The sequence below is a fragment of the Sylvia atricapilla genome, chromosome 15, assembly GCF_009819655.1.
Source record: "Sylvia atricapilla isolate bSylAtr1 chromosome 15, bSylAtr1.pri, whole genome shotgun sequence".
Classification (NCBI taxonomy): Eukaryota; Metazoa; Chordata; class Aves; order Passeriformes; family Sylviidae; genus Sylvia; species Sylvia atricapilla.
Genome location: NC_089154.1, coordinates 5,243,985 through 5,271,346, shown reverse-complemented (window position 1 = coordinate 5,271,346; position 27,362 = coordinate 5,243,985). Strand labels below are relative to the sequence as shown.

The window sequence follows — 27,362 nt, the reverse complement described above, 5'->3', positions numbered from 1 at the left end:
TTCTTCACTCTATAAATTCCAAGCACTCGGCTCTGGCGCCTGCAGCTGCCCAGTGTCACTTAGTGCTGCGTGCTTGGGGACAGGACTTGAGCAGCCCTTAAGGTTTTACCCTTATGGCCATACCCAGCCCCGAGGGGTAGGAGAGCCGCTGGCCGGAGCCCTCTGCCCTTTCCCAACCCCGGAGAGCTGCCAGCGATGGGCAAAGAGGCCTTGCCGAGGGCAGGAGAGCACAAATATTTGTGCAGATGTTCCCCTCTGCCAGCTGCAGAGACAGAGGACCCAAATTCTCTGTCTGCCTCTATTTTCCTGTCCAGCCCGGGGCCGGTGGGGGCACGGCCGGCTCCGCCTGGAGCTGCAGCGCTGATGGAGGAGCTGCTGGTGCTGATTCTGCAGGGATGAATTTAACCTTGCTCCGTGCCCAGGACCGCCCCGGGAGGTGCAGTAACGCTGGGGCTGCTTTATTTAGCAGCGGGGGCGGGTGTGAAATGCCTCTTGTGAAAGACGGGGCGGGTTTTCAGTGGCTGCAGCGTTTAAGTGACCTGTCAAAGAGGAGCAGGAGGCCGGGGGAGGGTCGTGTCCTGTCTGCTCCCTCGGCCTCCTGCTGTCTGTCTGTGCCTCCGAGCGTCCTCCAGCTGATGCCTGAACCCACCGAGCTCGAGTGGGACCTGCTTTGGCGCGGGAGGGGATGTCCCACGGATGGGCAAGTCCCCCAAGGCTGGTGCCGACAGGTAAAGGCAATAGTGAGGCTCGAGGCCACTTATTTGGGATTTTCTTTGGATAAAAACCACTGCGGGTAAATCCTTTGAAGATGTGAGCCCAGAGAGAGGGAGGAAAATATTATCTGCCAGCACAGCCCTCACCGTAGTTTTCACCTCACTGAGCAGCCTGGAGTGACTGAAGATGCTTTAGTGCTGAAGATGCTCGCAGGTTATCCATCCTCTGCATCCTGCTAATGCCCCAGCCCAGGTGATTTTTTACCCCTAGCTGTAAAATCCATGGACTCTCTCCAGTCTCCCAACTCCAGCTGTCTCCAGAAGGCTGCTCAGGACCAGGAGGAATCTCTCTCTCTCATGTCTCTGGGAATGCTGAGAAATTTGGGGGCTAACCTGCCTCAGGGGAGACTGAGATGAGAACTTTCCCATGCGGTGGGAGCTGAGCACTGGCAGTCTCCTGGCTTGGTGTGATGTCTCCATCACTGAAGGGATTTATGGTCCAGCCAGCTGTAACTGGGCTGGAAGCACTGGCCTTGTAGGAAGGGCTGCTGGGCTCTTCTCAGCTCTGCACTCAGCTACCAAGTCCTGGAGGACAAACAGTTTGGGGACAGAAGCGATTTGTCATTTTGACCCTTCCTTCTGTCTTTTTTTGCCTCTGGGGATGGGCAATTCTTCTCCACACCCCAGGGTTTTTCCTGGAGCCTCCTGGCAAAGCTGTGAGATGGGTCAGCGAGGGGATCTGACAGGTCCACGCTGGGGAAAGCCCCTTCAGGCCCCTCTCTTGTGCCCCTGCCCAGGAGGGAAGGGCTGTGTGACATGACTGAACCGGCTGCAGCCCCAGGCCAGAGGTGCTTACATAAGATATTTACTGTGTGCCCCAAGACTGCCTTGGGAAGGAGCCAACGTGCTGATTAGGTGACGTCTGCCCGGGGCTGGGTGGATTTGGCCTCGGAGCATCTGCTGCCTGCGCTGGTGGTCTCGGAGGCGCTGCCCTCAGGTCGTTTATGTAAGAAGCCAGTTGGACTCTCTGGCTGCAGCCAAACCTCTGGGTCGTGTGAGGTGCCTGTCTGACCCCCGGGGTGTCCAGCCTGGGTTCTGCTGTGAGCAGCCATCGGTCAGCTCATCACCGCTGCTTTTTCTTCCTCTCTTCCTAAAATAATCCACCTTTGGATGAGGGAAAGGGGAGCTGAACATCGGTGGTGGAGTGAGGAGGAGAGCTGAAAGAGCTCCATGGTTTCTCCTGGGTGCTGTGAGCCCCCAGGGGGAGCTGTCCTTTTGGAGCATCCCATGGTAAAAAGCCAAAGCTGTGTGCATCACAACTGGCCCGGGCCATGGAGCTGGCACTGGGATTGTGCACAAAGTCTTGGAATTCCCATCTGCTGCCCCAAATCCTCCCCCCAAACACTGCAGGCCATGACAGCAGCAGATAAGCTTCTTTCCCGCTGTTTTATCATGTTTTTTCTAGTCAGGATCCCAGACTGATGGAGTCTCTGGCCTGGTCTTTGAGTAGTGGCATGCTGAGGGTGCACAATTTTCTCAAACTGGCTCTATTCTTTCTTTCCAGTTGTGGATAAGGAGCAGGGTCCCACCTCAGGCCATGATGAAATGCACTGGCCAAGGTCTACTCAAGTGTTTGTCCATGGGCTGGACCTCTCTGTGTGCAGCAGGGCACGGTCAGCACCTTTCAACCCCTAAAAAATGTATCATGACCAGCTGGGAAATCCTCTGGGGTTGTGTAGGGAGGGGCATGTTTTATGGAGGATGTGGCTGTTTGGACCAGCACCGCCCATGGTGGAGCAAGGCGGAGCCATCCTGAGGTGAGCTGCGTGCGTGTGAAGAAGAGAAGCGGAGGAAGAGTCAGAGGAGGATGCTGGGGAGTGACATTCCCTCGGGACCCTGCTGAAACAAGCTCTAATGGGTGAAATTAAGCTGAGTAGAATGGGAAAATTTCCTAAGATATGTTAGAGCCTCCCAAGGGACACGGTGCTATCCCAGCAGCACAGTCCCCAGGGCAAACACAGGGGAGCAAAGGGTGGGAGCAAACCTGGCAATGGGATCCGTGTCCCTGCCGTGGGGTTTGCAGTGAGCCTGTGCTGTGGCACCAGTGCTGGGATGCGACGGGGGATGCTGCCAGTGTCCGTGTTGTGGCTGGGGCTGGAATCCAGCTGGAAGCTGGATGGAGCAGTCCTTCATTAGCAAAATCTGCAGAGTTTCACTGGCTACAAGTGGCATTTCATTTTATCAACTGGCAGAAATACAAATGTCTTTTTTTATTTTTTTTTCCCTGTGCTAGCCATTCTGGGGAGAAATGGCTCACCTGCTCCATGGCTTTTCATGGAACAGATTATTGCTCCTGGCTGATGGTTCTTCAGGCCCAATCCTGCCTTTACTTTTCTTTCCTGGCTGAGTGGATACAAAGGTGTTGGGCAAGACCTGCTGAGCATGGTGCAACCAACCTTTGGAGAGCCTTTCCACATCCCTCCATGGCAATGGCCAATTCTTGCCCCCATCAGCATTTTCTGGTCCCCAGGACCTTGCTCATAGTGCCAAAAAAGCACAGCAATCAAAAGACCTCAGTAGCTGTGCTCCTCCTGCAGGCAGCCAGGCTCCTTCTCTGCCCTCCCTCCTTCCTCATCTCACTGAAGCACAGCCAGAAACCAGAGGTGCACAGGGATGTGCATTCCTCTATTTCCAGATAAATCCATGGCAGTTCTCTGCTCCTCATGCCCTGGAGTTGGCCTCCCTGTGCTCTTTTGCTTGTGCTCCCTCTGTGGTGACACAGCCCTCGAGATGCTCTGGACATGGAGGGTAGGTCTGAGCATCCCTCTCTCCATCATCCAACTGCTCCTGGACACCCTCGACTGCTCTCCCAGGCCGAGATCCCCTGGTAACACAAAGATCTTTTCTTCTGCACTGGGCTATCACCCCTGCCTCCTCGCCTGTCACAACCTCCGTGAGCGCTCCAGGTGCCCACAAACCCGCGCCATCCTCCCCTCCGTCTGTCGCATCCCCTGGCCCGTTGTCTTCCCAAATCCCACCAGGACTTGGCCCTGTGTGTCCCTTTGCTGGCCAACGGCGATGGACAGCAGATGGCCCAGCCGGCCGGACCCTTCCCCGCGGCCCTGAGCCCGGGGGCTGGGTGGGCAGGAGAGAGGGGAGCCAGCTCCTGGGCGAGGCGTGTCCATGGCAAAGCTCACGGCTATTTTTAACCTGCAGGGATGAGAGCTTATTTCCTGAGCTGGCTCGTGTGGCGTGGCGGTCCCGCTGCCCAGTGGGATGGGGGGACGTGGTTTGGGTCATCGGATGGCAACCCTGAGCCTGCCTATGGCCTTTTCTAGGAGCAGGAGTGGGAAGGGAGAGGGAAAGAGGAGCTGGTATTCCGTGGGGATGTCCTGCAGTGGTGTCGTGGTCTGGTGTGGCTTGAGTTCTGCATGTCTTGCTGGGCTCCTGGGTGGGTGTGCACTCGTCAGCCTTGGGGCTTTCTCAGCTGGCATTTCCAAGTCCCAGTTACCACACTGGGACCTACGATGGGGCTGCAAGCCTATTTCCCCCAGCACCTCACCTTCCTCCTGCTGCAAAACCCATCAGAGCAAACGGGAGAGATGGGAGCAAACCCCTGTGCTGTGGGATTTGCGAACAACCCTGCACCCTCTAGGGTTCAGCAAATCCAGTTTGCATGAAATCCCACCCTCTCCAGCTTCTAGGTTTTTGGAAGGGCTGGAGGATGGCGGGCTGTGTCCCCACGGTGTGCGGGATGGGGTTGGTGGCACCCAATCGGAGCGGCCCCGTGCCATCGGGAGGACGGGTGACTTAGCACGTTTGCCCATCCGCGCTCCCCCGCGCCTCCCCCTCGGCCTCTTCCTCCGGGAGGCCTGACACTAATGCAGCGGGAGTGGGGGATTTATGGACGGCAGCCCTCCAATCGGGCCATCCGTCTTGATTAAATTAGCCCTAATGGCTCAGTGCTGACTTGCTCCTGGCCCTGCGCAGCCGCGCTGCGGGCGCTCGGAAGGGGCTCGACCCCGCCGGGTGCACCCCTCGCTTTACCCCCTCATCCTCCTTCCCTCACTCAACAATTCCTAAAAGAGTGGCCACACGTGGCCTGGGGCAGTGGGAGGTCGGATCCCGGCTGGAGCTGTTCCCTGGCTGGGACATGGGGGTCCCCAGGGCCGCGGTCCTGCACCGACAGAAGGGGCAACGAGCTTCTCTCCAGCCCCGACAGGAAAACATGGGGAATTTCTGCCCAAAAGCAGAGGGGATTTGGGGCTTACCAAGATGGAAGTCCCAGGCCATTCATTTCCATTTCCTGTAGCAAACTGGGGAGAGGGATAAGCCACCAGCATGGGCAGGTGATGGAAACACCAGCCTGTCCAGTTGTGGCTGCTCAGCTGCACTAAGCCCTCCCAGCCAGCCCCAGTCTTGGACTGGGGACACCAAAGCTGCTCCCCTCACCCCAATGTGTGCCCCTGGCCCATGGCCAGTCTCTCACCCCAGCTCTGCAGCCAATCTTTGGGTGCATTCATGGTGTCTGTTTTTGAAGGGAGTACAAAGAACTTTGGTCTGGCACCTCTGGCTGGGCATCAGGACAGGGAGGTGTATTGGGAACCTTTCCATGGGCATGGAGGGCTGACAGGAGAGGAGGCATCAGGGAGGAGCAAGCTGGCGTGTGGGGGGCTGCCTGATCAGAAAGGAGCAGTGTTTTGGGGTCAGGTTGTCCCTGGGTGGTCTTGCACAAGACCACCAGGCCCAGAGTGTGAGCTGATGTCCCCTCTGATGTGCAAATCCCAAATCCCTGCTGTTAACTGAGTACCCATCAGGGCTGGGGCAAGGCCCTGCAGTGCTTTTCCCTGGGATTTTGTTGTTGGTTAAAATTCAGTGTTTCTGAGGTTTGTGGAAGGGGGTGAGCCAATGTGGAGAGGGGAGTGGAGGCAGCACTGGGGGCATTGCCCTGAGGTGCTCTGGTGTCTGGGGTGTTTGGGAGCAGTGAGGGAATAACGCTCCATCTCGGGAGAGGATGGGAGCTGAGCACCAGCAGAGTCACTGCTCCAGGATGCTGTCGAAGGGGAGAGGGAGGAATTACTGCTCCCAAACTTGTGGTGGAAGACAAGGAAAAGCGAGGAAGAGGCTGCCAAAGGGCAGGTGGGGAGGCAGCCTCTCCGTGTGCTGTGTTCTGGGGGGCTTTGTGGTTTCTCTGTGACCTGCCAGCTCGTGACAGCCACGCTGAGCAGCGCCGAGCATCGCTGGCGAGGCTGGAGGTCTCCTAGCTGTGATTTTTTTTTTCCTTTCCTTTTCTTTTTTTTTAACAAAGCCCGTGAATCCCCAAAAAAGGAGCAGGCAGCAGCCCTGGGATCTCGCGGGTGACCGAGTGTGGAGGAAGTGTAGCAAAAATTACAGACGGTGGCTGGTTTGCATCTCTCTCTGGCTGGGCGCCAGCCGAGGTTGTGAGCCCACTGCAGCATCCCTGTGCCTCCCGCTCCCCTCCGCGGGGAAAAGAGGCTGCCGGAGCAAGGTTTCACTTCGACCCTCTCCAAAAAGGCCTCGCTATTATAAGGCTAGCGTGACCTGGAGACACCCAAAACCTCTCAAATGGCTTAAAATAATGCTTACCACCAAAGAAACAAACTTGGACTCCGGTCAACCTTTTAAAAAAAATAAAAATAAAAACAATCCCCGCCTGCAATAAAAAAAAAAAAAGAGAAGTGGCTCCAATTCTCAGCCCTCCCTCTGCCCCCCGGCTCCTCTCCACACACGCAGCCCCCTGCCCCTTAAACCAGCCCAAAGCGAAGCCTTCAGGGACGCTGTCCCCAGCATTGATTTTTCGTGGAAGGTGCCTCGAAGGACGGGGCTGGACTGACGGCGGGGCCGCTGCCCCCCGACCGCAGCCGCCGGCGCCGGGGAGCTGAGATGGAGCCATCGGGAAAGGAGTTGTTGCTTCCCTCTTCTGTGGTTGCCGGAGCCGGGGCCGGGCTAGAAAAAAGCAAGCGGAAGCCATCAAGGTAGAGGAGAGGAAGCGAGGAAGAAGAAGGAGGAGAAGAAGAAGGGCCGAAGGGCTGGGGCGAAGCAGCCATTAGGAAAGTGCTGATGCAGAGGTTCCCTCGTGTCTACGGGCAGAGTTGGAGGAGTTGCTGTTCGCGGACAAAGGCAGCAGGAGGGAGTGGAGCTTTGTAGAAGCCGGAGCCTGTCTCACTGGGTGTCTGTGTTTCATTCCCTGTCAAAAGCCTGGGAGCTGAGGGGAAAAAAAAAAAAAAAAAAAAAAAAAAAAAAGCAGGGAAGCGGCGAGCTGCAGCGCTCGCTCAGGATCAGATAGCAAGAAAACCAATAGCGGCGGAAAAAAAAAAAAAAAAAAAAAAAAAAAAAAAAAAAAAGAAAACCAACCCACATCAACCAACCAACCCACCCACCCTCCACGCTGAGGCTGGAACAGGCAGGTCCCTGCCAACTCCACAGCACGCAGCAAGCAGGGAAGAAGGGAAGAAGTCCACCCTCCCCGGCAGTGAGCGGAGTTGAGCCCGAAGGATATTTGATGACACTTTGGCAACGATGGTCCCCCAGCATCTTGCAGAGCCCATTTGTGGGTGAAGGCTCTGAAAGCGCAGAAGGAGTTTGAAGCTAAATTCACCTGAGTCTGGATCTCTTGGTCGCTGGGATTTATCTATTTTTTTTTCCTCCACGGGGAAACCGAACCAAGAAAAAAAGCGTTTTCTTTTTTCCTTTTTTTCCTTTTCTTTTCTTTTCTTTTTTTTTTTTTTTTTAATCTCCTTTTTTTTTTTTTTTTTTTTTTTTTTTTTTAAATTTTCTTTTCTTTTGGAAGAAGATACATTTTTTCCCCCTCGTGGTCAGAATGGAGGGGTTGGGTCTGTGCCTAAGAAGCAGCAGCCGAACATCGGTCCTGGGAGAAAGCCGAGTGGATGTGGGGTCCCCTGCCAGCTAACTGTCCAGGAGCTGCAGCCCCACGGCCGGAGGGGCTGGATGCAGTGAGAGGTAAGTGCCGGCTCCGGTGCCTGCCGACCACGGCTCCTCCGCTCCTCCAGCTCCGTCTTAATCCCAAGTCAGAGGCAAAAACAGCAGTCTCATAGTGAGTCAATCACTTCCACCGATTGCAGCCCTAATGGGGAAATAAAGCGGGGAAGTTTCGCAGCGGCGGCTCCACGGGGAAAGTTCCCCCTCAGCCCTGTGCCCCAAATGCCAGGTTTGGGTGGGGGGGGACGATGTTTTGCCAGGCGGCGTCACCGTGCCAGTGCCATGGGCCCCCTCCCTGCCCAGCCAGCACTGAGGGTTCGCTGCTGCTTTTTTTGGGGGTTCCACTCCGTGCTCCTGCTCCCCTCTGCTCGCTTCCCCCGGCCAGCTCGCTTCCTCACCCAAAAAACTTTTGCACACCGGTTGTTTTGAGCAATGCCCACACGGGGTTATGCCCCTCGATGCCCGCACAGGGATAATATTCACGTGTGGCTGTGGCACAAACCCTCCTGAGCCTCTCATCCCCAACTCCCCGAGCCCTGCCGATGGGGACGAGCTTGGGGTGAGCCCGGGGGCTGCGGGGTTTGGGGGGCTTCCGAGGGAAACTGCAAAGCGCAGGGAAAAAGCCGAGCGAGCCGACCACGGCAGCGGCAGCAGCAGCAGCAGCATAATTGCATCACTGTAATAGTATCGGCGCTGAGCACGAGCCAGGCGAGTAAAATTGTCCAGAAAATGAGCTCGACTAAAGTGCCTCCAGTTAGCAGCACCTGCACGCCTTCACTGGGTGCTCGAGGCCGTTTGTATTTTTAGAAGTCTCTCTTAATTATAGAGCAAAGAGTGTGAGAGGGAAAATGGTGTGTATTTAGCAGCGTTCCCGGACAGTTTTGCAGTGAATATGTGCACAAAATCACCAAATAGGGGTGGTTTTTTTCTTCCCCCCCTTGCACTTGTGATTTTGAACCACCTGTTTTGCTGTGGTGTCAGCAAACGAGGGCTGGGTTTTTTTCTTTCCTGTTCTTAGAAAGCATGGCGTAACTTTGCCCGTGGAAAAGATGGGAAGCGGTCCCACTGCCTTCCCTGTGCACCCCAAATCAACCCCAGTTTCTGAGACATTCCCATCCTAGGGGTGACACTGGTGGGGACAGGGGACTCACATGTCGGTGCCAGGTCTTCTGCAAGCAGCAAAGAGAGCTGGGGATGTTTTACAGGTCACTGTGAAAAAAAAAATCCACAACAAGCCCTGCAACAGCTCATTTTGCTTCTACAAACCTTCCTGCCCTCATCCCTTTCTCCGTGAAACTTTCCAGGGCCTTTCTTTGGAACAGCAGGTGAAATTCCCTTTGTGTGAGCACAAAGCAGTGAAGCCACCAGAAAATAATGAAAACAAGACTAAAAAAAAAATTAAAAAAAGAAAAATCTTGCCTGCTCTTTTCAGGCCTGGAATAACAGCAAGCATTCACATCCCTGCCAGATAAGCTTAATAAAGCTCCGGCTTTGCTGGAGAAGACACCGTAAAGGCCACTTTACTTCTTGCCTCTGATCCAAAACACACTTTAAAATCCTGTTTTGCCTCTGCTGCTCTTTACCCAAAAGAGTTGCTTTACCTGGGAAATCAAAGTAGTTTTTTTCCTTGGCTCTGGAATGACCCGGGGGGGGGTTATGGCAAGTCCCTTGGGACCAGCTGGGGTGGGATTTTGGTGTTGCCTCGACTCTTTTGGTGCCGTGGTGCTCCGTGGTTTTCCGAGGTGCTCACAGAGGGGTTTTCCCCTGTCCCTGCTGGCTGGGGCGGCTCCGCCGGCAGCGCAGCACAAACCGCTCCTGCTGCGGATAAACTTCGGAGGAGCTGTCGGGGGAACCGCACCGCGAGATGAAACCCGGCACTTCACCCCTATTCCTGACAGCTTTTAGGGGCTTTTAGGGTGTGAGTGTGCTGGAGAGACACAGGAGCCTCTCACAACCTCTGGGCAGGGGCACGGAGGCCGGGTTGGCAGTTTTGGGGATGCTGTCTCCAGAAGGAGTGGGAGCGCTGTCCCTGCGAGGGGTTGCTGGAGGGACAGCTCTGTCCTGCTCTCCTGTCACAGCTCGGGTGCGTGGCACTTGGAGGGGACACCTTATGTAAGCAGTGATGGCAGCGCCGTGCCCTGGCCGTGCCATCCTGCTCTGCCACTGCCAGGCCTTGGCCACCTCACTTAGTCCCCGTTCTGAGGGTCCCCTCTGGGTGCAGGTGCTGCTGTGTCACTGCAGGAAAGAGCATAATCCCCCCTGACAGGACAAACAGCTCCAAGCCCAGGGCTTTGCCTGTGGTTTTCACAGAGTTCATGGTTGCACCCTCCCCAGCGCTGCCTCTGGCATCCCCAGCCCTGGGGAGGTGGCATCAGGCTCAAGCACTTCTCTGAGCTCTTTCGCACCCTTGGCTAAAGTCCAGCCCTGTTTGGGTTCGGCAGAGCAGGGCCAGGGCCGGCTCACATGGATCAGGAGGGAGAAATGGTCCTTCCAGTGTGGGGACACTGGTTGGCAAAGGACCTTTGTCCCAGATCATGAGCATGTCCCTCCAACCCCCTGTGGGCCCCTGAGTGCCCAGTGCACACCCGGCCATCAGCCCTGAACCTGGTGTGCCCGAAATGGGAGAAAAGAGAGGAAAACAGAGCATTAAAGGTCTCGGGAAGCCCCTGCGCCCCAGGGAGTGGAGCACGGTGAGTGTCTTGTCACTCCAGTTCCACTCCAGCTTGTGAGTTGGGGTGGAAGGGAGAAAGGTGGGAGTGTGATGGCAGGTGGCAGGGGGAGTTCCAGTGCTGCTCTCCACAGCTCTGGGTGACTGTGGGCTTGTCACCTCACAGGGATGTGCCCCCCTTTCACCATTCCTGGCTCATTCCTAGCTTGTTCCCTAGTTCCAGCTTGGTCCTCCAGTCCCAGCTTGATCCCAGTTCCCAGCTCACTCCCTGGTTCCCAGCTTGCAGCGAGGCAGGACTGCCGGTGGGCGATGGATTTCTTGCAAAGCTCTTTCAGATTCCCCCATTGGACTTTTGAAGCATCTGGTATCACTATCTCAGCGTCATTATGAATTAATTAACATTAATTTCCTGCTCTGATATTTCCCATTGCTGGGACTTTTAGCCAGCCTGGGCTTTTTTTTTCCCCCTGATATCCCCAGACAGAAATGATCAGATCTGGACTGTGCCTGACAGAAAGTCAGAGAGAAGTCACATAACTGTGGGGCCGTGGGCTCCCCATCCCTGTCCCCACCCCGCACCAAGGCAGGGGAGGCTGTCGGCATGCCGATGGTCTGTTAGCCGGGATAATGCTGATCCCCGTGCTGCCAGCAGTGCCTGTCCCCTGCCGTGCCCCTGGCACGGGGAATGGGTGTTTTGGGGATGGGTGATGCGGGTGGTGCCGGCTGTGCCACCCCTCACCTCCGTTTCCCCGCAGGGATGCAGGGCAGGTGATGCCGCGGCTGTCCCGCAGGGGAAGGATCTTCCCTTCAGCTCTGGGAAACTCTGCTCGTGGCTCCCCAGCGTGTGCTGGAGGCACCGGGGATGTTCTGCTCTGGGATGCTGTTCCAGGGACGCTGATCCCAAGGAGGTTGATCGCAGGGGTGCTGGCCCCAGGAATGCTGTCCTTAAGGATGCTGACTCTCCAGCCTAGTGAGGATGGGGATGGAACTGTAGCAGGCTGGGATCAGGGCTGGATCCTTTGCCCTGGCCGCGTTCATCCTGCTCTGTTTGTCACCCTGAGGGAGGCACAGCCCGGGAGTCACAACCTGACCACCAGGGCTCCTTCCCTGAGCTCTCACCCGCACGGCTGAGCCCTGGAGAGTCCGGAAGGACTCAGTGGGATGTGAGTGTAGCACCTGCTGCCTCCCAGCCCCATCCCACCCCACCTCTTGCCCCATTCCCTGCCCCACAGCAGCACGACCCTCCCGTCCCCGCGCTGCCACCCCCGTGCCACCCCCGTGTGCCCCATGGCAGGGCCACAGCAGCCCAAGGGCCGCCCCAGCCCCCGCTGCAGCCCGGGCAGTGTGGGCTGAGCCGGTGGGGTTTTCCCCCGAACTCCGCCAGCCCCGTGGCTGGGGCGGGGTGGGGGTGGCAGCCCCGGGGGGGGCCGGGGGATAACCCCGGTGTCCTACATCCCCAGAGCTGCCTCGGGCTTACGTAACAGCCGTGCTGCAGTGTCTGCTCTGCTCAGCGCCAGTGCCACCGGCAGAGCTGCAGCGCGGAGCCCATCTCCCTGGATATTTGCTTTTTGGGGACAAGGGGGAGGGAGAGGGACACCTGCGGGGTAGCTGAGCTTCAGCGAGTGGCCAGGACTTGGAAGGGGTGGTTGGTAGGGCTGGCTGGGCAGAGGTTGAGGTGTCTGCCCCCAGCCCCTTCTGTCAGTGACCTTGGGGGCCAGAATTGCCCCTGGGTGGCAGCAGCCTGTGCAAGGAGGGGTTGGGGATGGGGACAGCAGAGAGGGCCCTGTCCTGCTCCTAAGCCAGAGGTCAGGTTGGAGACCCTGCTGCACCCCTGCCACCCACGGTCCTGCCTCTATCCTCTCGGAGAGCACTGTGCAGGTGGGGAAACTGAGGCACGAGGCTGTGACATCCCATGGGGAGCAGGTACCAGGGACCCTCTGGATGGGGAGGCGATGGGGAATTACCAGCTCCTTGGAGAATCCTGGGATGGAGGTGCCTCAGCTCAGCCCAAGCTCTGCCCTCAGAGCTGCTGTCCCCGCTCGGGGCTGGCACATGGGCCCAGGGACCTGACAGGGAGGTGCAGCTCTGGAGTGTGTGTGATGTGACATGGGCCATGGGGGGACATCAGGCTGCCTGCAGCACCCTTCGTGTCCCCAGCCTGAGTTCCCAGGGAGCCACAGGGTGCCGGAGCAGGGAGCTGTGGGGAGAGACCTCAGTCCCAGGTTGTTCCAAGGCTTTGGTCTGGTGGGGGACCAATGTGTCACCAGTGTGTCACCATGCCTGACCACTGCCAAGTGCCAGGGAGCACCTGGGATCTGACCCAGCCCTGGGAGCCTGAGGGCTGTGGGTGGGCTCAGGATGCCGATAGCAGCCCAGGGGCTCAGGGTGGTACCTGCTGGAGGTCCTTCTCCAGCTGAAATGTCATTTCAGTCCCATTCCAGCACAGCTCTGCTCTGGCACAGCTCACTGGAAGCAGAAGGGTTTGTGTCCCAATGGTCACCCAGTGTTGAGAGGACCTGGTGGGTCCCTGTCCCATCCTGCTCGTGCAGGGCCACCCAGTGCCACTGGCAGCTGGGCTGTGCCTCTGTGGAGCCTCATGGCCAGTGCTGACATGGGAGCAATGCCACCACCTGTGAGTGCCACCTGCAGCACGGATGTCACTGCAGGGCTGTGGGAACACCCGGTGTGATCCCAGTGTGGAATACGCGGTGTCATCCATCAGTGACAGCCAGGGTGCCCCCAGGGACCGAGTCAGTGAGACCACCCTTTTCTCTCCCCCTTTGCCCCTCGTTCCCAGGCTCAGCTGGCATTTCTCCCAGGGCTTGGTGGGATGGAGCCCAGCCTCCCCCAGCATTCTGCCCTCCTGGGCATCCCGAGGAGCCACGGTGCTCGCTGTGCTCGGCACAGGGACCCCGCAGCCCGAAGCTGGGGGAACCAAGGACACCAGTGAGCTCATCCCTCCTGCCTGGGCTGGGAAAATCATTGCATTGTGCTCCCTGCAAGAGGCTCAAGGCCTTTGGTTTCCCTTTTAGGACACAGCTGAAAGGAGCCACCAAAACAAATGCCTGGAAAAAGAAGCCTTCAGTAGTGGCTACTTTGGATCTGAATGTGGATCCCTCACCTTAGGGAGCCCTTTGGGGAACCCCCAGTGCCTGGGCTGTAGGGATAAAATTCACAGACCCTTAATTTCTGCCAACTCCGGACCTGTTGGATGATTCAAATGTTCGGGAAAAGTCTCTGGGCCGTGCAGCCCTTTGTCTCTGCAGCAGCAGAGACACAATTCCCTGGAGGGTTGGGGCACCTGGCGTGGTGGGATCCTGCTCCCCAGCCAGGGTGGGATCTGGCAGTGAGGCTCTCAGCTGGGCTGAGAACACCCTCCAACACGTTACACACATGGGCCAGCTAATCTCCATCTGACAGCGAGTCATCCTTCCCACCGTGCCGAAGGCAGGAATGACAGTGTGGTTAAAGGGGCTGATGAATTAAGTGCATCTTATAAATACATCAGATATTAAAATTCCCGTGTAATTACAGTGCAATGGATTATGTGTGGTGCTGAAGGGGAAGCAATTCAGTGGAGCAGAGGAATTACGGTGAGAGACGAGAGGCAGTGAAGCATAATTGCACCCAGCTCTGCTCTGCTGAGGGGTAGAGCAGGGGCTGCTTTGGAGCTGCAGTGGGAGTGAGGCCGAGCGGCCCCGGAGCTCTGTTGGCATCCAGGGCTTGTCCAGGACACTGCAGAGATTGGGGAAATTGAGCTGGACCTGCAGAGTTTTGTGGGAGGGGACTGAGAGAGGGCTTTGCTCTGCTTCATCCCTTGCTCTCCCAGGGAGGAAGGCACCCTGCTCCCAGTCTGCCTCTGGAAACACAGATCCACAAGCTTTGGCCATTGCTCACCCCAGCATTCCACTGCTCCCAGTGCTCCCATGTGTGACCAGAAGTCAGTGTTAAGCAGATCTAAGAGAAGGGAACCTGATTCCTTTCCTTTCCTTTCCTTTCCTTTCCTTTTCCCTTTCCTTTCCTTTCCTTTCCTTTCCTTTCCTTTCTTTACTTTTCTTTTCTCTTTTTTGCCCTTTCCTTTCCTTTCCTTTCCTTTCCTTTCCTTCCTTTACGTTCCTTTCCTTTACATTCCTTTCCTTTCCTTTCCTTTCCTTTCCTTTCCTTTCCTTTCCTTTCCCTTTTCTCCGTTCCTTCCTTTCCTTTCCTTTCCTTTCCGTCCTTTCACTTCCTTTCCTTTCCTTTCCTTTCCTTTCCTTTCCTTTCCTTTCCTGTCCTTTCCTTTTTCCTTATCCTTTCCTTTCCTTTCCTTTTCCTTTCCTTTCCTTTCCTTTCCATTTCTTTCCTTTCCTCTCCTTTCCTCTACTTTCCTCTCCTTTATTTTCCTTTCCTTTCCTTTCCTTTCCTTTCCTTTCCTTTCCTTTCCTTTCCTTTCCTTTCCTTTCCTTCCTTTCCTTTCCTTTCCATCTCCCGTCTCATCTTTTCTCCTTCTGTTCCCCCCCCACCCCCCGCTTTTCCTTTTCTCCTTTTCCCCTTTCCCCTTCCTTTCATGCTCCATGTTCTTAGCCCCCCAGGCCAGAGGGGGGTGAGGTCCAGGCAGAGGCTGGGTCCAGGTGACAAACCGGCCACCCCATCATTCACACCCTCACTGCTCCTTGTTTTCCAGCATTGGTCGCCAGGGGAGATTTTCTGGTGTTTCAGCCCCCCCTGCCAGGGAGAGAGTGCCACCTGCAAGGGACCTTTGGTCAGAGTGTCCCCAGCACAATTTGGCTGCGGAGCTGCCGGAGCAAAGGCTTTGCCTTAATGAGCTGGGCTGGTTTGCTCGTTAATGATGTGGAGCGGCGCCATCGCCAGACAATTAGGAGTGTTGTCCCAGGCTCTAATGAGGGCACAGATCGGGCCCGCTGTGGGATGCTGTGGGATGCTGTGGGATGCTGTGGGATGCTGTGGGGTTGCCACGTGTGGGGCACAGCGGGGCTGCACCGAGGTACCCACCTGAGAGCACCAGTGACCACCACAGCGCTGCCTCCTCCCCTCTTTCCTCTTGCCCTCCCCAAGAGTCACACAGGACATTGTCCCCATCGTGCCCCCACACTTGGTGAGGACACCGGGCCGTGTGACACCTGTCTTGGCTTGTGCAATGGCGATTTGTTCGCTAATTAGCACAATCTGGCAGCCCACACCGTTCTCCTCCCAGTCATTAATTATTATTAATTATTTGTTATGCAAAAGGGTTGAGCAGCACAGCGCTGAAGGCAGCACAAACCAAACAGTCCCGGCCCAGGCGTTTTATGTAAAGCTGGTGAGGGGACACTGCAGAGGGGCCTGTAGCCATCCTGGGGTCCCTGGGAGCTGGGGACATGGTGATGGCATCAATGGCAATGGGAGCTGCAGGGCTGGTGCTGGAGGGACTGCAGGAGTGATGATGGGCTGCTGTAAACGGGGAAAACGGGTCCTTTTCAGGGTCCTGGGGGATGAAGGTGATGGGGTAAACCCAAGGGTGTTGGTGATGGTGGCTGAGGAAGGTGCTGCTGGCAGAGGTGGGAAGGCGATGGCTGTGTTTGTGGCTGCTGAGGGTGGTCCTGTCCCACCTCTTTTCCTGTGGTCCATCCCTAGGAGTGGTGTCTGGGGAAAGTTGGATCTTTCACCAAAGCTGTTTCAATAAGTGGCAGTTTCCTGTCTCCATCCCCCCAGTGGATGGTGGATGGGGCTGGGGACCCACCGTGCATCCCTCAGCCCTGCTGATGCTGATGGGCATTATTTTGTGCTGCCCCCACCTTCCCCTTCCCCTCCATCTGAGGGTCTCTGCTCCATCCTGGCTCCCTTCCCTTTGCGTTCCTCATGGATCTCACCATCGACCCCAAATGCAGGCACCCATCACATCCCTGTGTCACAGAGCAATAGCACCAGTGGCACCGTGCCACAGGGACACAGGCTGGCGCAGCAGGCGCTCTACTGATTGAGCAATGAAAGGGAACTGAGAAAAAAAAATGGAAATAAAGAGAGGAAAGAATTATAAGGATCCTGCTTCAACCACAATGGCTTTGTTTCAGGAGAGAGCTGATACCACACGCTGGCTAACGCTGCTCCTCAGAGGGTTTTGGAAGCAGAGAGGTTTTTGGCCATGCCAGGTGCAGATCTGGTGTGCTGTGAGTGTGTCTTGGGCCTGCCCACCACTGATATTCCCTGTGCTGTCCCCAGCCAAGTGCGCACCATGAGGCCACTTTGGCATAAAGCAACCCTGGCAGAGTGGGATTTGGGGGGAAGAAATATATTCTCACAAGGCAGTGCTGTCTGCTGGAGTGCTGCTGTGGAGCCATGCCCTGGGACATGGGACATCCTGGAAGCTGCAGGGCTGCTGGCTCCTCCTGCACCGGGAATCACCCTTGTAGTCTGTGTATTGTTCACCCTGACTACCCTGAGCACAAAAACCTGTGTGTTTTCTAACAATTCCCTCTTCCAAACACCAAGCTCCATGTGGATCACCTGTACATCCATGTCTATCCCTGTATATCCCTCCCCAGCCCTGGTGTTGCTTTTTGCACTTCCCAGATCCCCCAGTCACCACCCCATAAGGCTCCTTCCTGTATTTCCTCCATCCCGGGTATTTGCCCTTTAGGGGAACATTCTTTAGAGGTATTCCCAGCAGGGATGGGAGAGGAGCGGCACTTTGCACAAGCTGTTCTCAGAGCTGCAGCGATGTCCCGACAAAGCTCTCCCATTATCCTGTGCCTGATGTCCGTGGGGAGCTCAGCCTCTTTCTTCCTTCTCTGCTGCAGGAATCAGCTCTGGCTGCTGCCGGGGGTATCTCCATCCTCCAGCTTGCAGCACGCTCTGCGCTTCCCCCATCCCTCCGAGGGCTGGGGCTCGACCCCGGCCGGAGCCGGACCGTGCTCCCGCAGCGGAGCACCGGGGCTTTATTCTCCCTCGCCAATAATAAGGTCGGAGATAAATCAGGAGAAAAAAAAAACTGGGGACTTATGGAAGTTCCCTGCCTGCCGCCTGGGCACTCGTGCGTGCTCCGTGCCCCATCCTGATCCAAAGCCTGCGGCGGGGGCAGCAGGGAGGGCTGAAGCCAGATGCCAGTTTCTAATAAGCTCGGCTCCCGTCGAGAAGCCGCGCTCGAGCCCGCCCGCTCCAGATGAGAAAGGCGGGGAAGCCGCCGCCCGACGGCCCCCGTGCTGCATGTGAAAAGCAGCTGATAGGTGAACGCATCTTGCATCCGTGCACCGATTTGTGGCATAAGGACGCCTAGGGAGCCTGCTGGCGCTGCCCTGTCACCCGTGGGGGTTTCAGGGCTGCGGGGGGGGCGGAGGCGCAGGCGGAGGCCGGGCCGCTGCGTGGAGCGCAGCAGGAAGGAAGCGCTCGGCGAGGACACAGCCAGCACTGCGTGCACGTCCTTACTGTGTGCTATTTCAGCTTGACGGGGAGCAGGCCAAGTTCTCCAACAGATTGAGTTGGGAGCTGAAATCCTCCTCCCCGCTGCCCAGCACCCACTGCCGGCAGGCACGGCGAGTCCGAGTGTGCCCTGGGCACCCCGCTCTGCCCCGCGCAGTTCGTGCTCCCGTCCGGAGCTGAACGCGCCCCGCTGTCTCTCAGCGCTGCCTCTGCCTCACCTCGTAGCAAGGCCACGGGATGTGACTCTACTCAGGGGCCAGCGGCTGCAGCTTCTCCCTTCCCCACTTTGGGCTGGTCCAGACCCCGCCATCAGCATTCTCCCAACCCCATTGCATCCCACCCCACCCCACCCCATCCCATCCCATCCCATCCCATTGCATCCCATCCCATCCCATCCCATCCCATCCCATCCCAGACCTTCAGCATCACCTGCCTTTGGCTTCGCTCACTCACATTCCCACCTGCTCCATCCTTGTTTTTCTTTTTTCCCCAAGCAGAAAATATTCTCCTCCCCTCCTTCCTCCCCCTCCCAAATTCCCCCGTCCTCACCCTCATCACTGTGACCCCTCCAGAAGTGCAGCCATGTCCTCGCCCTGTTTGAAATGCAGGAAAGAAACACATGTGCAACTTACTGTCTCGGCACTCTGTAATCATTTGTCAGCCAAAAAGCACTTAGTCAAACCCCCACAGGCAAACCTGGAGGGGATGGATTGGGAAGAGGCATCTGACAACCACTCCCTGCTTGTTCCCCCCTGTTCCCATCCGGGGTTTGCTTACGGGTGGGACAAGCATGGAGTTTTTCTCTCCTCTCCCTCTCCACTGTTTCAACAACTGTCCAGAGAGAGCGAAAGGAATAAGGAAATGTTGCAGGAGAGCAGCAAGGCTGGAGAAAATGTATTTGCCAGAGGCTGGGTCTGCTCAACAAAGTGCAATTACGCAATGGGAGGAGAAAGCTGTTCGGCCAGAAAGGGGTTTCCAACCAGGACTAATGGAGCCCCAGGCTTGGTCACCTGGGATGGCCCCGAAGTGTCTCTAGCCCCTTTCAGGTGCTCTCTTTCAGGAGGGGCATTAAATGGCTCCTTATGTCCAGCACATGAGCTGCTCTGAGGGGGTTTACAGTGGGAGGTCAATGGCACTGGTTTGCTCCATCTTGAAAGCAAAAAACTGAGTGACAGCGGCTGCCTGGCCCAATGCTGGGAGCCCAAACCTTTCTCCAGGGCCAAGCCTCTAAAGGAGACAGGGCTGTCCTCTATGTCAGCTCTTCCACTGTGGCTTCAGGAGGGGTGTCCCTTTCTCAGCCCCTTCAGCTTCTCTGATGAGTGTCTGGGGTCACAGCAGCAGCTGACAACAGCCCTTTCCTCCAGGAAACGGGTGGAGGCAGTTGGAGTCAGCATTTCATATGGCCTTGAGGACAGATGGGGCTTCCCAGGGACAGGCAGACGGTGTGGGGGGGACAGGCTCTACTCCAAGTATGGGGACCTCTGATTTGGGCTCTGCAGCCTGGGAATGTGGCTCTCCCTTCCCTGCTTTTCTTTTGACTGGCACTTGCCCGAGCACTGGGGTGAGCTGCCTTTGCCAGCCCGTGTCACATGAGCACCACGGGGAGTTTGCACAGAGCCGATCCCTTCTCCCTAACCTTTCCACTAATGAGGAAGCAAATTCCTGGGATGGCTGCAGCGCTGGAAGTTCAGAGCCATCACAGCCTGACAACTCCATGGCTCTGCCTACGGCCCCAGTGCTTTGGGGTGTAAAGAGGAGCTGGGAATGGGATGCTCCAAGGAAATCTCATGTCCAGGATGGCACCATTGAATAGAAAAATGATGCACCGCAAAGCAAAGCGCTCGTCGAGCCCTGCTTAACGAACAGGCAGTCGTTAACTCTGCATCAAGTGTTTGCAGGTCTCCAACACAGAAAAAAAAAAAAAAAATCCCCAGAACCCACTTGCAAATGCTGCTCATCTAATTAGGGTACCGGGAAAGGCTCATCCATCCTTATGTGTCCAGCGTGTCCTCAAACACACACGTGAAATCCGGGCCATCAAACACTCGGAGCTGGCGTCGCAGCGAGACGCTCCTGTCCGGAGACAGGTCTTTAAATCATCCCCGAGCTCTGGGAAAACTGCAGACAGCTTGAGAGCGGAAAATGAAAAGGCAAAACGTTGCTCCTGGAGCTCCTGCCCTGAATTATTTGCTCAGCTTTAATATATAAGTTACACACAGCCAAACCGAAGCTGCTCAGTGGTTTTATGGGGAAAACCATGCGGTGGATGCTGCGGAGCAGTGCCTGGTCCCTTGGTCCTCCAGCACCTTTGGGAAATTATACACTCTGGGAAGAGGGACTGGGAAAAGAGGGAAAAAATTTTCCCTCTTTAATGGGCTTTTGTGCAGTATGTAGGTGTGGGAGCTGGGATTGAAGCTTTTCATTGATTGTCCTGGAGCTGGAGGGGACAGCGGTGGTGGGGATTGATGTTGCTCTGTCTCATCTTTGCTGGCCCTGTTGCTCCCATGGGTGAATAACGGGCAGGCGCCAGCAGGGAAAACTCTGGGCTGTTTCCCTGCCTTATTCTGGGCTAGTTTGACTAAATCTAGCTCGTTTAGGATGAATCACTCCAGCACTGCTGGTTGTGACCTGCTGGCCACTGTGCTTGCTGAGCTTCTGCAATTCCTCTTTTATTGGTGAAAATGAGAAGTTGCTTTTTCTGCCCTTTTCTCCGGGATCACAGATTGCAAATAATGATTGCCTTAAACACAGGCTATTTCCCAGCTTGCTGGGGATGGGATTGCTGGGTGTTCAGTGCCGGTGGCACCAAAAGCCAGGCCAGCTCTGTGTTAACATGGTCCAACAAGCATCTTAATTTAACTTTCTGTAATTTAACTCTCCTTAATTTAACTCTCCCCTTTCTCAACTTTATCTTTTCTAATGGAGCAGAGTGGATGAGGTCTTGCCACAAGCCATTTGTTGCATCCTGCAGACAGGGCTCTGGGTTGGTTTCCACGTGTTTCTCATGGAAAGGCAATGTCTGGGCTGGATCCTGCTCTGTCGAGCCGCAATGGATCTCGTTTTCTCTTGTGCCTGATTCTATGGGATCACATGGAGCTCAAGGAGCTGTTCACAAGGAGTGCCTATAGCTGAGCACATCTCCCTGGATTTACTGGTTTCTGTTTGCTGCTTTTTCTCCTGTTTCCTTTCCATGGGATTATTTATAGCTAGGCCAACTCTGCTCCCGCCCTCCTCTCCCTCCAACATCCCCAGGTGCCGCCTTGAGGAGGCAGGTAGCTTGTTCCCAGTGAAGGATGCTGTCAAGGCTTAGCCCAAGGGCACAGGTATAAAACTTCCTGCAGGAACAATGTGCTGCAGGAATTGTGCTGAACCAGCCAAACTGGGTGGTTTCAGGGGATCAACCAGGACTGTGCTGAGATGATCTCACCCGCTTGCTTCCCAGCCTGATCCCATTGCTTGTGTAACTCAAACAGGTTTTGTAAGGAAAATCTAACCCTTCTCCCTCTGGACTAAGCCAGGACCTGATTTTGGTGATCCTGACAATAGCAAAATATAAATTTTTACCCCCCAGCTTCTTCTCTTTGTGACTCTCCTAAGAGCCCTGAGGATTCTGTTGATCATGTCCCTGAGACAGCAGCAGGTCCAGGCACAGTTAAAGGTGTAGATGAAGCATTTGGGGACATGGATTAGTGGTGGCCATGGCAGTACTGGGTTAACACTTGGACTGGTGATCTTAGAGACCTTTTCCAACCCTAATGTTTCAGCGTGATGCAGAAAGGCAGGGAAGTCTTCAGGAACCCAAAGAGTGGCTCCACATCCTCCTTGGGTCTGTCAGGACCCAAAAACCTTTCCCCCAACTGGAAAATGTGCTTTTGGGGTAAAAAAACCCAGCAAAACACATGAAAAAAATCAGTAGCTGTGATGCCATCTGTGTCTGCAGAGTGGCACAGCGGGGACAAGCTGTGCCCAGACTGCTGAGCACCTATGCCAGGGAGCTGAAAGAGGTGGCACGAGCCTTCCTCCTCATTTTCTCCCCCTGGGAGAGGAATGTCCTGTTTCTCTTGGGAACAACATATCTCCTTGGCATCTCTCTCTTTAGAAGCTTTGATTTATTTTCCAACTGTGTCTCTCTAGCCTCAACAGCATGTCTTGGATATTTTTTTCTCCCAACGGTCCCCCTCCTGTTGATCCCAGGGGGAAGGCTGGTTGGAAACCTCTCCAGCAGCCCTGGCCAGAGGCAATGGAGGGCTGAGGGGCAGCAAGTTGCCGGTTCATTTGTTTTCCTCGATGGCATTTCAAAAAAAACTGATGGGCTGATGAGTTTGGAGTCTCAGGGGGGCAATTTCCCTGGCAGCATCCAAGTTGTGTCACCTCTCTGCTTTGCTCTGTGACGACAGTGTTGATTTGAATTCTTCCAACTTAAGACTGATTTAAATGATGGTGAAGTTGGGGGGTGGCGTGTGGGAGTAGAGCACTGAGCACTATTCTTTTTCGGTTGTCATATGCCTCCATAAAGACTTCTGCCTTGGGGATTTGCATAGATCCGTGGTCCAGATTGTGCTGCAAAACCCACCGGTGGTCCTCAAAGCTATGGCAACGCTTCTGTGCTGGCTCCCGAGGCAGATGAAGCTGGGAAGTTTAGGTGTGTTTGCAAGTCTTATGCCATGATTGTTCCTTTTCGGGGTTGGGGGATGCAGACAGAGCTTGGAGTGCAGCAGGAAACCCCACTCCCTCCTGACCGACAGCGTTCCCCTCCTCTGCAGCCCCATCCCCTGGGGAATGTCTGGCCGCATCTTTATTCTTTTCTATTCTATTCTATTCTATTCTATTCTATTCTATTCTATTCTATTCTATTCTCCTCTCCTCAGCACATTCTGCTTTGCTGAGTGCTCCCAGCCTCACACTCCAAACCACTCTAATTTGATGGCAAGATGGTGAGGTCAGGAAAAAACCCAACATTCTCAATGTTTTTGTGAAAAATAGGTGTTTGGGTAATGACCTCATGGGGAGGGAGGCTGCAGAGTGAGCCAGTCTCCTACCAGTGAAACCGCAGGAGGCGAACGAGTGGGATTGTGCAAATGTCCCAGCCACAGGGAAAGCTTAATTCGGTGGTTGTAATAGCTGAGGACACGCACATCTGTAGGGAAGCAGGCTCCCTTCCTCGCGCTGCTCCCAGAAGGGCTTGTTTGTTTAATTTTATCTCGCCGAGAAAATTATAAAAGGAAAAAAAAAAAAAAAAAAAAAAAAAAAAAAAAAAAAAAAAAAAAAAAAAAAAAAAAACAAAAAAAGAGACAACCACCACTCTGTGGTTTTACTCAGCTGCAGCACAAAACCACCCCAGCGGAGCCTGGAGAGCGCCGGGAGCGAAGCCCTCGCCTGAGCCCAGGTATTTCCGTGGGGAAGAGGGGCAGCGAGGGGCCGTGTGACGGCGGCAGCCCCCGCGCTCTGCCAGGACCCCGCTGCCTGCTGGCACAGGGCCAGGCAGGATGGAGCCGGCTGTAGGAATCGTCAGAGCTGGAGAAATCCGAACATCGCACCCCCTGCTCTGCTCTCCCACTTGCACCCCGTGCTGATAAAACCCCACTGCCCAGGGCAGCGGTACCCTGGAAAGAGGGAGGTGTTTGCCCTTTGAGAGGCTGGAGGAGGATGGGGGTCCCTGGGCCCCCCCAGCACAGCAGCCCGGCTTGCCCAGGTGCCACCAATGCGCCTTCTGGCCGAGCAGAGTGGGCAAGGTTGGATTTTGGGGCAGAAAGCCGAGATCTTTGCGGTGGTTGGTGCTTTGCAAGCTGCCATGTAAACCCCGCCACAGAGATGGCTGGTGCGGCTGGATAACGTGGGAGCGCCTGTGCTCTGGTTTCAGCTCATTTTCCTCGCTGTCATTAGTTTAAATTTCCGAGGGAGCCTGGGCTTGGCATCAGACGCTGACATCCTTTAATTTAACAAATGTAAAAACGGGACCGTTTCCAAGTGGAGTGATTAGAAACGTCCCGCTCCGTCCCGCAGCCGCGGTGTCGGGCGCTGGCCGGGCCGTGGCCCCGCGCTGTCACCGCCACCCCGCTCCCCGCAGCCGGCGGGGCTGCGGCTGAGACCTCCCACACTCGTCACACGGGTGTGACATCCCATCATCACCATCCCTGCCCGCTCTGCTCGGAGCAGCCGTCGGGAGCTGCCGATGGGCCCGGCTGGCAAGGAAGCAACAGGGGGGCTGGAGGCAGGAGCGCAGCCGGCCCAGGGGAGGGACGGGGCCGTGTCCCCCGTGTCACCCCCACAGCGCCCACTGAGACCCCGTCACCGCTTCGCCCTGGCAAGGGCCTTCTGCGCCTCCGGGTTTGCGTAGGATGGCGCGTGTCCCCCCTAAGCTGCTTAATGAGGGTTAAGAAGCTAACGGGCTTATTTCCAACAATGATTTCCACAGCTCTGCAGGTGTCCCTGGAAACGGAGTGGCCCCGTTCCCACCCCGGGAGCATCCTGCTGGTGTTCCCACCAGCCAGCCTGTGCTGCCATGAGCTCGTCAGTGCTCAGCCAGCTGCCTGAGTCAAATCGGTGGCTGTTCTCAGGGTGTTTTAACACCCTGTTACAAAGACCCAGGCTGTGGGTTCGGGTAGGGAAGGGGAGTTGGGGGGTGGCATCCCTATGGATACATCCCCCACCGCCCTGGTCCCTCTCGCTCTGCCTCCAGAGCATCTCTGCAGCATCCCTGGGCGGTCGCCTGGAGACGGCCGCCGCGGGTTGCCACAGCGACGGAGCCTTCGCTCAGCATCCCTCCAACTCCGCAGCCTTGGCCGAAGTTGGGTGAGAGAAAAAATATCCCAGGGAAGGGACTCCCTCCTCCCCTGGGGTAGCAAGCGCAGGGCTGGGGAAACTGAGGCACAGCTGATGGAGTTGGAGACAGCTGTGAGGTGATGGAGAAGGGTTTGGAAGTTTCCTGTGGGGTGTAATGGGGTAAAGAGTGGTGGAAATAGAGCTGGTGGAGGGCAGGGGGTATCTGCAGTCTCCGGGGTGGGGGTCAGCACTTTGGGGGGCAGGTGCTGGTGCAGCACCTCCACACGAGTCCTCCCAGCAGCAACCATCGATTGTCACCATGGCAATGCCAGCTGCGCTCAGGTTGTCGTTTGCTGTGACATCCAGCACGTGCTGGGATGGGTTGGAGGGGTGTGCACACCCTGGAGGGATCAGCCACCCAGAACCCAGACAAAAACCCGGGGGCATAGGATGAGGAGACTGGCCACAAAACTTCAGAACCCTCAGGAATGGGGTTCCACAGGGTGGCACAGGTTGGTGCCTGGCCCTGGGGATTCTCTGCGGTGAGGAAGAGGAGGGTGAAGCCCTTTGGGGTGACCACGGCAGTCGTGGCCCCCACCAGCCCCACCACGGAAGGCTCCCCCCATCCCAAGCCTATAATTAAAGACGATGTCCATGGAGGGCGAGGAGAGGTTACGTAACTTTGGCGTTTGGAAAATTCTTTCTGCTCCCTTATCGGCTTTATAAATATCTCGACCTGGGGCCAGGCCAGGCAGGGGGGAAGGTGATGACAAGGGCTGCTGCCAGTCCCCACGCTCAGGCTCCTCCAGCCACCGTGCCTCAGTTTCCCCATCTCTATGGACAAGAGCATCCCTGCTTCTCCTGCTGCTGTGTTGAGTGGAGGGCTCCTTGCTGCCCATGGGGCCAGTTAGTGTTTTCCCCCTCCAACAGAAGAAGAGGGGGATTTTTCTTCCTCTGCTGGAATAGGCTTGAGGGTAGTTTTGGGTCACAGACCTCCTTAAGTGGCAATACCAAAAAACCAAAGTGCTACCTGCAGCACTTACTGGCTTGCCCTAATCTGGTATCAGGATTGAATTTGTTGTGTCCTTCTTGCCGGTCTTTGATGTGCCAGAAGTCCCCGGGTGGGGGCTGTGCAGTGCCTTAGCTGCTGTGTTTTCCCAGCAGGATGCTGGGGGTGGGTGCCTGCCCTGTTCCCCCTGCAGCATCCCATCCCTCCCGACCCCCTGCCACGGCACAGCCCAGCCAGGGGACAGTGGGATGCTGGTGCGAGGCTGGTGACCACTGCAGGAGGCTCAGGCTTTGATGGGGGGGAGCTGGAGCAGGTCCCCTGCTCACGTGCCCTCGCATTTACGCCACTTGCAGCGCTGTGTGCCCGCGGGGATGTCGGAGGGCGGCCGGGGCCGTGTCGATAGCAGCACGCACGGCACACACGGCCAAGGGCGGCCGGGCTGGCGTTGTGTAACTCTCCGTGAGCCTCTTCACCAGGGGCATGTCACCGTGTCCCAATGCCACCAGACTTGTCATCCTCCCCAGTGCCACCAGATTTGTCCCTTGCCCCAGCCATGGGGTCCTACTTTTGCTCTGTGCCCTCCCGTTGCCGTCACGGCCACCCAGGATGTTGTGTGATGTCTATTTTTACCGCTCAAGGGACGCTGGTGGCAGGACCAGGTCCCGGACCCCAGGGGCTCTGCAGGCTGTTGTGGGTGGCAGCAGTATGACACCACCTTTACTCCCCAGATCTTCCCGTGACAGCATTTTGGGGTTGCCTGCTGGTGCCCTTCTCCTTGTCAGCCCATGTGAGCACACACAGCAGTGTCTGGGCTTTGCACTCGCCTTCTTCGTTGTAGGGTTGCTCAAGGACACATGTGGGGGATGTCATTTAGGGGCTGGCCAAAAAAACCAAAACAAAACAGGGATCTCTTCATTGCTGTTGTGATCGTGCAGTGTGTGCCTGAGCCAGCCACCCACCAGTGACCTGCTCTGTGCAAAGGAGCAGAGGAGGAGCACAGGCAGATGCGCACCAAACCTTGATGGTTTAAAAATGACCTTTTAAATGCCTGAAATTCCCAGATCTCTGCCACAGGGTCTGTGTCTGCTGAGCCCCTTAACAACAGAACCTGAGGCTGGGGCACAGAAATAATGAGTCATTTTAGGGACCTTGGTGTCTGTCTGGTTCCTTCATGGCCACCTCAATTTGAACAGGGCTCTCCAAGCAAGGTGGGCACCCTGGGAGGAGCAGTGGGGGCCCTGGCTGGTGGCAATGGGTGCCCTAGGATGTGGCAGTGGAGTGTCCCACAGCACCTCACCCCCAGGCTGTGGGCTACCAGCATCAGTGGATGCTGACGTCGGGCAGAGATTTGACTTCTTGCTGCCAGGGCCAGGCTGAGAGGGCACCCATGGCTGGTCCCCGTGGGCAGGGAATGAGGGAGGATTAATTGAGTCTCTGATCTCTGACGGCGAGAGGGGACGAGAGCAGTGACCCCCCCCAGCGTTACGCAACGCCTGTGCTAAATCTTCATGCAGCAGATAAAGACGGTCCCCAAAATACCCTGCCCTGCCTTTGTTGCCCTTCAGCTACTTGGGTTTGGGGTCACGTCTGAAGTTTGGGGTTGTTCAGCTCTCCGGTGACAGCAAAGAAGGGTTGGAAGGGCAGAAACTTTGGGACAGAAACCTGTTACCCCCCGGGATGGCGATTTCCTCCAAACAGGCTCTGCTGGAGGAATGAAAGCTTTAAAGGCAGCCCTCACAGGATTTCGAAGACACGGAAACTCATGAACTGGTGTGGGTAGAGCCATAAGCTGGAGGAAAACTAAGCGCTGCAAAAACAGTGCAAGGGCCTTTTTTGTCTTGAAGATGCTGGACAG

General features: G+C 56.2%; 1 protein-coding gene across 1 annotated transcript in view; it reads left to right on the top strand.

Annotated features, from left to right (window-relative positions):
* The first annotated feature begins 7,503 nt into the window (after positions 1–7,503).
* The window catches only part of LOC136367942 (ATP-sensitive inward rectifier potassium channel 12), a 32,958-nt gene continuing 13,099 nt past the window's right edge, over positions 7,504–27,362 (top strand). Inside the window, exon 1 of the mRNA XM_066329809.1 lies at positions 7,504–7,694. The gene's annotated coding sequence lies outside the window, so the exon portion shown is untranslated. The remainder of the gene's footprint in view (positions 7,695–27,362) is intronic.